Source organism: Hibiscus syriacus, unplaced genomic scaffold (assembly GCF_006381635.1).
Source record: "Hibiscus syriacus cultivar Baekdansim isolate YM2019G1 unplaced genomic scaffold, ASM638163v2 tig00111582_pilon, whole genome shotgun sequence".
In the NCBI taxonomy this organism is placed as follows: domain Eukaryota; kingdom Viridiplantae; phylum Streptophyta; class Magnoliopsida; order Malvales; family Malvaceae; genus Hibiscus; species Hibiscus syriacus.
In genome coordinates, this window is record NW_024063126.1 from 8,829,132 (window position 1) to 8,840,834 (window position 11,703).

An 11,703-nucleotide genomic window follows, 5' to 3' on the forward strand; every position below is an offset into this window, starting at 1 on the left:
CCAATTACTTCTGATCTGATCTTTTAGTAGTGATGTTATTCTTGCCACTTCTAGTACTGCTCTTCTTGTTTCCTGGTACCTACGTATAAATCACTTACACGCTAAGTCATAGACTTAGTGAGGCAATAAATAAACATGTAGCTATAGATTCATGAATATGCATTCTTACCATTTGATCATGACATTTCAATATGCATGTATATATTTCACTATAACCAATATAATCATGTCATGTACATATGAAACTTATCTTCTTGTATCACTTTCACCTTAATTTATCTTTCAATTGCCCATGTACATTATTGAGAACAGAGGTATTTGAGTACATTGAGGTTGTGCACTAATGTTGTCACCACAACTCAATAAATTCCCTCATGGGGCACTGAACATTTTGTTCAGAATTTGTCCCGAATGACCACTATGTCCCGTAGGACCACTGGATACGTCCCGAAGGACCATTGGATACGTCCCGAAGGACTAATATACCCTCGACTCTTGGCATGCCAACTATACCTATAGCTCTCATATCATATAACATGGGCTTTAATATGAATACATTTCTCTCATTTCATATCTCTTTCATTACTTTTCATATAAACACATAATCTTTTCCATTATTTCACACACCTGGATTATATTCTTTGGCAATGATATTCGTTCATTCAATGTCATATGAACATATAATGAATTATGCATGCAATCACTATTATAATAGTATATGTATGCATATACATGGGTATGGAATCATTAATTCAACTATCAGAGATAGACTTATCACAAGTCTTGTCTCTATACACTTTAACTATAAAATGCACTCGCCTTAGCCTTTGTTTGATTCGATTCTAATCCTTCGATTGTTCTGGAATAAGATTACGCTCTAAATCTACATATCAATACATTGATACTTATCAGCATACGAATTGATATATTCCAAACTATTAATGATTAGGCTAAAAGAAATCTATTTCCATCTCTTACTGAAGGTATGCATCGATGCACTACACCATGTATCGATGCATCCCTTGACGGGTGCATCGATGCACTACCCATACATCGGTGCATAAATCCTATTTGATGTTTGTATTTTAAGTAGGTGCATCGATGCACTCCTTATACATCAATGCACTAATGGCATTCTATGTTCATTTATTTTAAATGAGTGCATCGATACACTCCATGTGCATCGATGCACCTTCAACAAATTCTGGGATTTTCTCTTGATGCCTCAGTACACGTTGAATGTGCACCGATGCACTCTGCCCAGAATTCATTTCTTGAACCTGAAAACTTATCCATTTTAGCTTAAATCTTTCATGTTTCATCCCCTTTTATATTCTTATCTCTAGTACACATATTTAAACCAATCTATACTCATTTATTTCATCTTAAACCTCAGAATCCTATCCTCCTTGTGAAATCCAAGAATTATACCAACTTTGCAACATGATTTAATTCCACTTCTAACCCTTAATATGTCTTAACTAGATTGATGACAAGTCAAATTTAACTTCTAATTCTATATATGAACTCTATTCCAAGATTTCATTCAAGAACCTCTAATCTTTAATCTCTTCTAACTCCATCATCCTTTGATTTTAAGATAACCTAAGCTTTCCTTAAGCTTAGTTATCATCTAATAATCAAAACCCAATCTTAAATTTAACAAGAAACTCAATAATTAGAAAACTCACCTTTGTTTTGTTTTACATGTACAAGGAAGAAAGAAGAAGAAAAGACCTCTGGAAGCCTTTGTGTTCTCCCATCTTCAACCCACGTGGATATATATATAACCCTTCTTTTCTTATTTCCTTGTAAATGAACTCTTTGCCCTTATATTCCTTCTTTCTTTCAATTCAATTCCATACAATAATTTACAAATAAATCTTTATACTATTCAATCATTCTATTTTAAATCACCAAATTATGAGACTTTACAATTTAGTCACTAACCCGGTATTGAGGATGTTACAAATCTCCCCCTTAAGAAAATTCATCCTCGAATTTTCATTACGCAAAGAGATAGGGGTACTTAATCCTCATGTCCTCTTCACGCTCCTATGTTGCTTCCTATACTTTGTGATTCCTCCACAAGACTTTATCCAATGGAATAGTTTTGTTTCTTAGTTGTTTAACCTCATGAGCTAGTATTTGAATAGGTTCCTCTTCATAAGTCAAATTTGGTTGAACCTCGATCTCTTTAGTATTCACGATATAGGATGGATCAGATCGAAACTTCCGAAACATTAAGACATGAAAGACATTGTGTATATTTTCCATTTCAGATGGCAAAGCTAACTGATATGCTACTGGTCCTACTCTCTTAATAATCTCATAGGGTCCAATGAACTGAGGACTCAATTTTCCTTTACGTCCAAATCTCAGAACCTTCTTCCAAGGAGAAACTTTGAGAAACACTTTGTCTCCAACTTGATATTCTATTTCCTTTCTCTTAAAATCTGCATACGATTTCTGTCTATCAGCTGCTGCTTTGATGTTACTCTGAATCACTTGAACTTTTTCTTCCATTTCCTGAATCAACTCGGGACCAATAATTTCTTTATCATTAAGCTCAAACTAATTCAAGGGCGTACGACATCTTCTTCCATAAAGAGCTTCATAGGGAGCCATTTTGATGTTTGACTGATAACTATCGTTATATGCAAATTCAGCAAGTGGCAAATACCTTTCCCACGATCCTTTGAATTCAATTACGCAAGCTCTAAGCATATCCTCCAAAATTTTGATAGTTTGCTCGGATTGTCCATCGGTCTAAGGATGAAATGTTGTACTAAAGTTAAACCGAGTTCCCAACGCTCTTTGTAATGATTTCCAAAATCGCGATGTGAATCTAGGATCCCAATCAGAAATTATAGAAACATATATACCATGTAAACGTATAATTTCTCTAACATATAGTTCGATATATTTATCCATGGAGAAATCAATTCACACCGGGATAAAATGGACTGACTTAGTCAATCTATCTACAAAAACCTAGATTGAATCCCTTTTGTTCGGAGTTAAAGGTAACCCCGTCACAAAATCCATTTTTACATTCTCCCATTTCCACTGAGGAATTGATACTGATTGTAATAGTCCTGACGGAACCTGATGCTCAGCTTTGACTTATTGACAAGTCATACACTTTTATACAAATTTCGTAATGTCTTTCTTCATTACAGGCCACCAATATCGACTCTTGAGATCCATATACATTTTGTTTCCTCCTGGGTGTAGCGTTAATGGACTACAGTGAGCTTCCGTTAATAGATCAGTCTTTAATTAATTATCATCTGGAATCACTAGCCTCCCTTGACAATATAGGTTCCCATCCATTTTCATCTCATAATCTGTACACTCTTCATTCCTTATTTGATGTAGCTTCTTTGAACACTTTTTATCTCTAGCCTGCAATACTCTAATTCAATCTAGCCATAATGGCTTGAGAGCCAATTCCACACATATGGCACCGTCTCCTCTTAACGATAGTCTAGCATCCAAAGTTCGTAAGGCTGCAAACATCTTTCGACTTAAGGCATCCACTACCACATTCGCTTTCCCTGGATGGAAATCGATCACTACGTCATAATCCTTGAGAAATTCCACCTATCTTCTCTGTATTAAATTCAACTATTTCTGAGTCATCAAATACTTTAAACTCTTATGATCCGTATACAAGTAGCACTTTTCACCATACAAGTAGTGACGCCAGATCTTAAGAGAAAACACTACAGCCGCCATCTCCAGATCGTGTGTAGGATAATTCTTTTCGTGTGGTTTTAGTTGTCTCGAAGCATAGGCCACTACTTTTCCTTCTTGCATTAACACGCATCCCAAACCGTTATGAGACGCATCACTGTACACTACAAAGTTTTTGCCAGACTCGGGTTGAATCAACACTGGAGCTTCTATCAAAATCTTCTTTAACCTTTCAAAACTCTCTTGACATTCGTGGGTCCAAGAAAATTTTATCTCCTTTCTCAACAGCTTAGTTAGGGGTAATGCTATTATGGAAAAGTTTTTAACGAACCTTCGATAATAACCAGCTAACCCCAGAAAACTTCTAACTTCTGATACATTATTTGGAACTTCCCACTCCAGAATAACTTTAATCTTTTGAGGATCCACTCGAACTCCTTCTGCAGAAATTACATGTCCAAGGAATGTCATTTCACTCAACCATAAATCATATTTAGAAAGTTTAGCATAAAGCTTTTCATCTCGTAAAATCTGCAAGATGATTTTCAAATGCGAACTATGCTCTTCCTCTGACTTTGAATATATTAAAATATCATCAATGAAAACCACCACGAACTGATCCAAATATGGTTGGAATATTTTGTTCATTAAATCCATGAAAACAGCTGGTGCATTTGTAACTCCAAACGGCATCACGATAAACTCATAATGACCATACCTCGTTCTAAACGCCGTCTTTGGAACATCTTTCTTTTGAATCTTCAATTGGTGATAACTCGAACGTAAATCAATTTTCGAGAATACTGAAACTCCCTTTAATTGATCAAATAAGTCATCGATTCGAGGAACTGGATATTTATTCTTGATAGTCACTTTATTGAGTTGCCTATAGTCAATAGAGAGACGCATTGAACCATCTTTCTTCTTAACAAACAAAATTGGAGCTCCCCAAGGCGATATACTGGGTCTAATAAAACACTTATATAGCAATTCTTGTAATTGAATCTTTAATTCTTGTAACTCTTTTGGAGTCATTCTGTATGGTGCCATTGCAATAGGTGAAGTTCCAGACATTATTTCAATATGGAATTCCACTTCTCTATCTGGAGGTAAACCCGGTAACTCTGTAGGAAAAACGTCAGAAAACTCTTTGACTATAGGAATTTCGTTAATTCCTTTTCCTTGGTTCTAACATCCAATACATTAGCAATGAACCCTTGACATCCCTGCAACATTAACTTCTTCGCCGGCATTACTGAAATTACATTTGCTAATGGATTCCATCCTTCACCACTTCTACCCCTTCTGGACTTCTCAGCATTACTCTTTTCATTCTACAGTCAATATTAGCATAGTAACGATATAACCAGTCCATTCCCAGTATCACCTCGAATTCATCAAAAGGTAATTCCATCAGATTAGTAGGAAATTCAATTCCCTGAATCCATATGGGACATCCTCAACTCACCATATTTACGCGAGCACTGTACCCTAATAGATTTATCACTATCACCTCATTGCTAGTAGTTTCTAATGAAATATTCAATTCTCTCACTAACTTACTAATAATGTATGAATATGTAGACCCCGTATCAATCAATACCATAACAGTTTTATCAAACAATATAAAGGTATCTATTACAATCTCTGGGTCACCCCGATCCTCATTGGTCTTGAGATTATACACTCGAGCCGTAGAGTGTATCTCTTGTTGAGAGAGGACTATGACTCATTTCTTCCTTTTCCTCTACCTCTTCCCCTTTGGCCTGCAGAAATAGACCTCTCTAGTTGTGTATAATCATCGGCTACCCTGGGACAATCCCGAACAAAATGTCCGGTCTCCCCACATCTAAAACAGGCTCCAAATATTATCTTACATATCCTTGAATGATTCTTTGCACAATATGGGCATTGTCTGACTTGACTCTGATTAGTTCTCCCAGCTCCAGATCCCACTAACTGAGTTTGTCTACCCCTCATCGGATTCGATCTTCTAGCAGAAGATGCCACTGACTCTGATCTCTCTTGGGGTCGAGACCAGCATCTTTGCCCCTTTTTGATGGTGCAGAACTTGAAGAAGCACCCGTTCTTTTGACTGTCTGAGCTCTTAAATTTTTAAATCTCTCATTCTGAGCTCTTTCCAAAGCTTTGGCACGATTGACTACCTCTTGAAATGAGGATAGATTCAATACAATCAGTAGTTTCTTCAACTGAGGACGTAACCCCTCTACGAACCATTCACAAGCATCATTCTCTGTAGGAACAAGCTCGGTAGCAAAGCGGCTCAACTTATTGAATTCACACTCGTACTCATATACAGTGTGATTCTATTGCTTCAAATTCATGAACTCTGGTTTCATCTGTCGAACAAATTGATCTCTGATGTACTTATGCTTGAATTCTTCTAAAAACAATGACCAAGTTACTTGATTACTAGACATCCTTAATGTAACATTGGTCCACCAAATCCTTGCTTGCCCTCTTAACAAGGAAATTACTCCATCTAGCTTCTCAGCATCGGAATAATGAAGTCCCTCAAGCATGACTTTCACATCATTAAGCCAAAGTTCCGCAGTAACAAGACCTTCCTCAGCTTTCCCTCAAAACTCTGGAGATCCTAAACCCTTCAACTCTTTCACAACATTCATTTTCGGAGTTGAAGTAGTAGGAGGCTGGAAACTCGTCAATATCGCGTCTAACGTTCTAAAGAATATATCTTGATCATTCACAGGCACTCCAGAGGGTGTCTGTTCTTCACTCTGCCTGCCAGGGTAGGTGAATTGCTACTTTCAGCGGGTCTATCATCTCCCGCTTCATTTCTAGAACTACCATGTCCGGACATCTATTAAGACACAATAATATCATTCTATTAGCAAAACAACATACTTACTATTCTATCAGATCAGAAGTTTTCACTAATTTGTTGACATGTATACATTATAAGACACTCTAGACTTCAGTTTATGCCGAGAATCGACTAAACCGTAAGCTCTGATACCATTAAATATAATACCCCTAACCCGTATCTGACCCGAATATGAGTCTGAGGTGTCACATTGACTTTTCAAACTTTGCCACTTAAAGAAAAACAGGGAAATTTTAAACTTTCATTAAAACAAAATACGTTAATTTACATAAAAGAGATCACGAAATACAAAATCGACCAGAGTATTCGTAATTAACAACTTATTACATGGCAACACTCTATACACAACCCAAAATATCTACTTTGTCAATTACTTCTGATCTGGTCTTTTAGTAGTGATGCTATTCTTGCCACTTCTAGTACTGCTCTTTTTGTTTTCTGGTACCTACGTGTAAATCACTTACACTCTAAGTCATAGACTTAGTGAGGCAATAAATAAACATGTAGCTATAGATTCATGAATATGCATTATTACCATTTGATCATGACATTTCAATATGCATGTATATATTTCACTATAATCGATATAATCATGTCATGTACATATGAAACTTATCTTCTTGTATCACTTTCACCTTAATTTATCTTTCAATTGCCCATGTACATTATTGAGAACAAAGGTATTTGAGTACATTGAGGTTGTGCACTAATATTGTCACCGCATTTCAATAAATTCCCTCATGGGGCACTGAACATTTGTTCAGAATTTGTCCCGAATGACCACTATGTCCCGAAGGACCACTGGATACGTCCCGAATGACCATTGGATACGTCCCGAAGGACCACTGGATACGTCCCGAAGGACTAATATACCCTCGACTCTTGGCATGCCAACTATACCTATAGCTCTTGTATCATATAACATGGGCTTTAATATGAATACATTTCTCACTTCATATCTCTTTCATCACTTTTCATATAAACACATAATCGTTTCCATTATTTCACATACCTGAATTATATTCTCTGGCAATGATATTCGTTCATTTAATGTCATATGAACATATAATGAATTATGCATGCAATCACTATTACAATAGTATATATATGCATATACATGGGTATGGAATCATTAATTCAACTATCAGAGATAGACTTATCACAAGTCTTGTCTCTATACACTTTAACTATAAAATGCACTCACCTTAGCCCTGGTTTGATTCGATTCTAATCCTTCAATTGTTCTGGAATAAGATTACGCTCTAAATCTACATAGTAATATATTGATACTTATCAGCATACGAATTGACATATTCCAAACTATTAATCCTTAGGCTAAAAGAAAGATATTTCTATCTCTTACTGAAGGTATGCTTCGATGCACTACACCATGTATCGATGCATCCCTTGACGGGTGCATCGATGCAATACCCATGCATCGGTGCATAAATCCTATTCAATGTTTGTATTTTAAGCAGGTGCATCGATGCACTCCTTATACATCGATGCACTAATGACATTTGATGTTCATTTATTTTAAATGAGTGCATCGATACACTCCATGAGCATCGATGCACCTTCAACAAATTCTGAGATTTTCTCTTGATGCATCGGTACACGTTAAATGTACACCGATGCACTCTGCCCAGAATTCATTTATTGAACCCGAAAACTTATCCATTTCAGCTTAAATCTTTCATGTTTCATCCCCTTTTATATTCTTAACTCCAGTACACATACTTAACCCAATCTATACTCATTTATTTCATCTTAAACCTCATAATCCTATCCTCCTTGTGAAATCCAAGAATTATACCAACTTTGCAACATGATTTAATTCCACTTCTAACCCTTAATATGTCTTAACTAGATTGATGACAAGTCAATTTTAACTTCTAATTCTAGATATGAACTCTATTCCAAGATTTCATTCAAGAACCTCTAACCTTTAATCTCTTCTAACTCCATCATCCTTTGATTTTAAGATAACCTAAGCTTTCCTTAAGCTTAGTTATCATCTAATAATCAAAACCCAATCTTAAATTTAACAAGAAACTCAATAATCAGAAAACTCACCTTTGTTTTACTTTACACGTACAAGGAAGAAAGAAGAAGAAAAGAACTCTGGAAGCCTTTGGGTTCTCCCCTCTTCAACCCACGTGGATACATATATAACCCTTCTTTTCTTATTTCCTTGTAAATGACCTCTTTTCCCTTCTATTCCTTCTTCCTTTCAATTCAATTCCATACAATAATTTACAAATAAATCTTTATACTATTCAATCATTCTATTTTAAATCACCAAATTATGAGACTTTACAATTTAGTCACTAACCCGGTATTGAGGATGTTACAGGTTGTTTTTATAATTTAATATATTTAATTTTATTATTTTTTCTTTCAACCAGATAGTGACATATGGTACCATTTGATAAGTTGCGCCCCTATCCACTTCCGCCTATCTCACCATCACTCAAGCAAATTTTATATTTGGGGATGGTGTTTGATCATCTGGATCTATCTCAAACTTAGTTTTTATTTTTAATCTTGTATAAATTAGTGTTTAAAATATATAGAGAATTTTTTAAACACCATCACCTTCTATACACCATCACCTTGATACTGAAGATGATGAAATAGATGACCAATAACCATCATTTTGATCTTTTTTTTATAAATCTAATAGAAGTGTAATCTTGTCGGTATCTTTTTTTTATCTCCACCGGGTTTGCCTTTTCGTTGGTTTTTTATCGTTCCTCACCTGTCATTATGAAGCATAGTGCCCAATTTCTAACAATTGTAACATTGAGCATGGGATTTTTCATACTTTTTGTTCTCATTGTTTCCTCTTTCAAGTTTACGACCTCTTGATGAGCTTTGGCCTTTTCATTATGACCACCTTTTTCATCTACGAAACCTATACTCATCCATGTTTAATTAGTACAGAGTGGAATAGATCTCCACGAACTTCGTCCGACTGACATTTCTATGTGTCATATCATTAAATCAATGTCTTTAACATCTCAGTAATCAAAAAATTATAAATAAATAATGCAAATAATTAAAATATTATTTTAAAATAATTTTAAAAAAAATATAGAATAAAAGTCATAATTTCCATAATTTATTAAGCAAAAAGGTCTTTTTTACAACCTAAGTAATTCATTTATAAGCAACTATAGTAATAAGAAAAAGCAATTCCTTTACAAGCAACTATAGTAATAAAAAAAGGAAGGGGGAGAAAAAGAAAAGAAGGATAAGGTGGGGAATACCATGTGAAGATATTTGTCTTGATCGACAACTCTAGTGTTATCGAGCTTGATATTGAGGTATTGATCAACATAGTGAAGGATTCCTCCGATTGCGAAATCGTCCTTTAGACCCACTGTCATCTCTATTTTTATCAAGCCTTTGAAATACAAAAATAACATCTACAATAAAAAAAAAATCCATCGGAGAATGAAGAGGGAAAATAGTCTCGAAACTCAATTGAATGGAAACATACATAATGCTAGTGGATTTTTGAAGCCTAGAAAAAAATGAAAGAAAAAGATTATCATGATTTTACTGAAGGGCAAAGAATCCTCGTCTCAAAGAATGAAAAGCTCTGAAACTTCTGCCACCATCAACTCTGCGAAAGCCGAAAATTTGGAGTTCCCCCTTTGGCCAGTCCCCTCTGAAGATGGATTGTGATGAATCGTCCCTATCGAGACAACCTATCTCTAATAAAGACATGATCATGAGAAACACAAATGATATTCCACGTAAGGATATCGAACTCCTTGAGGATGATGTCTTAGCGGGCAAAGTTGATGGAGTCGCCATAAACTTCTCTGAACGCGTGCACAATCTTGTAATTAAAAGTCTGAAACTCTCTAGGGTTGGTTATAACACGTTTCAGAATCGAAACTTAGTATCTAGAAACCCTCCCACGTGTTAAAATTGATTGACATAGAGAACGATTATTTTCTAGTCAAATTCGTCTCAAGGAATGACTTTCTCAAAGTTCTCTCGGATGACCCATGGATGATTTTTGGGTACTATTTGAAGGTTGAGCTTTGGTTGACTGATTTTTAACCCTCTCAATCTTTTCTAGCAGGATAATGACTTGGGCTCTTCTTGCGAGTTTATCGGTTACCTAGTACAAAAGAAGCATGATCGAATCAATTGGCTCTAGGATTGGTTCTGTAATCAAAATCGATTACCAAACTGATAATGGTCAATGAGGGCGTTTCGCTCATATGGCGATCAATATTAATCTTCGTAAGCCTCTGGTATTAAAACTCGCCATCAAAGGGCATGTACAGATTACGGAATACGAATCCTTGCTAATGGTTTATTTTGATTGTGGCCATGCTAGGGATCAGTGCCCTAAGTCCAAATTTTCTGAAGCCAATGCTAATCCTACCTCAAACCTATTGACCCCCAGCCAGGGCCTGCCCCCACCCACTCCTAATAAAGTCTTCAGACCATGCATGCTGGTTGAAAAACGCACACGCTGCAACCCCCAGAAACCCTCAGCCCTAGTCTCACTAAAGAGTGGAATTTGCATTGAATCTTCTGGATTTAATCCTATTGTTGTCTCTGATGATTCTTATGATCTCGTCCAGGGAATTTGATCCAATGATCCCGAGCGACCATTTCCTGAAACAACAAAACATAATATTATCCAGTCGCCTAAAGCTTCTCCTCAAATATCTTCAAGAAATGCAAAGACTCTGTCCTCTGAAATCATGCAAAAACTAAAGGCGAAGGAACCTCTATCCGTCAGAAAAATCATTTTAACATCTCTTAACTCCATCTCTCTAAATATTATTACCTTGAAAGGATTTATGACTCACTTGGCATCCTCTTCTTGACCATCCTTGGCTCATAAATCTGGTTCTATTTTGAACCCGATAAAACATACAACTGCTATTATAAAAGATGGGTTCAACGCATCTCTTCCTACAACAAATCCTTTCCGAGATGATCCCAAGCCAGCGAGACCACATCCGATCCTTCCAGTCTCGACTAGATTAGATAATATACTCCTGCATGCACCGAAAGTGTCAGAATCCCTCATTCTACCCCTGAAAAATGACATTTCAGCCATGATGGAGTGACTATATCCAGTTTTTTCTTACATGATTTCCAAT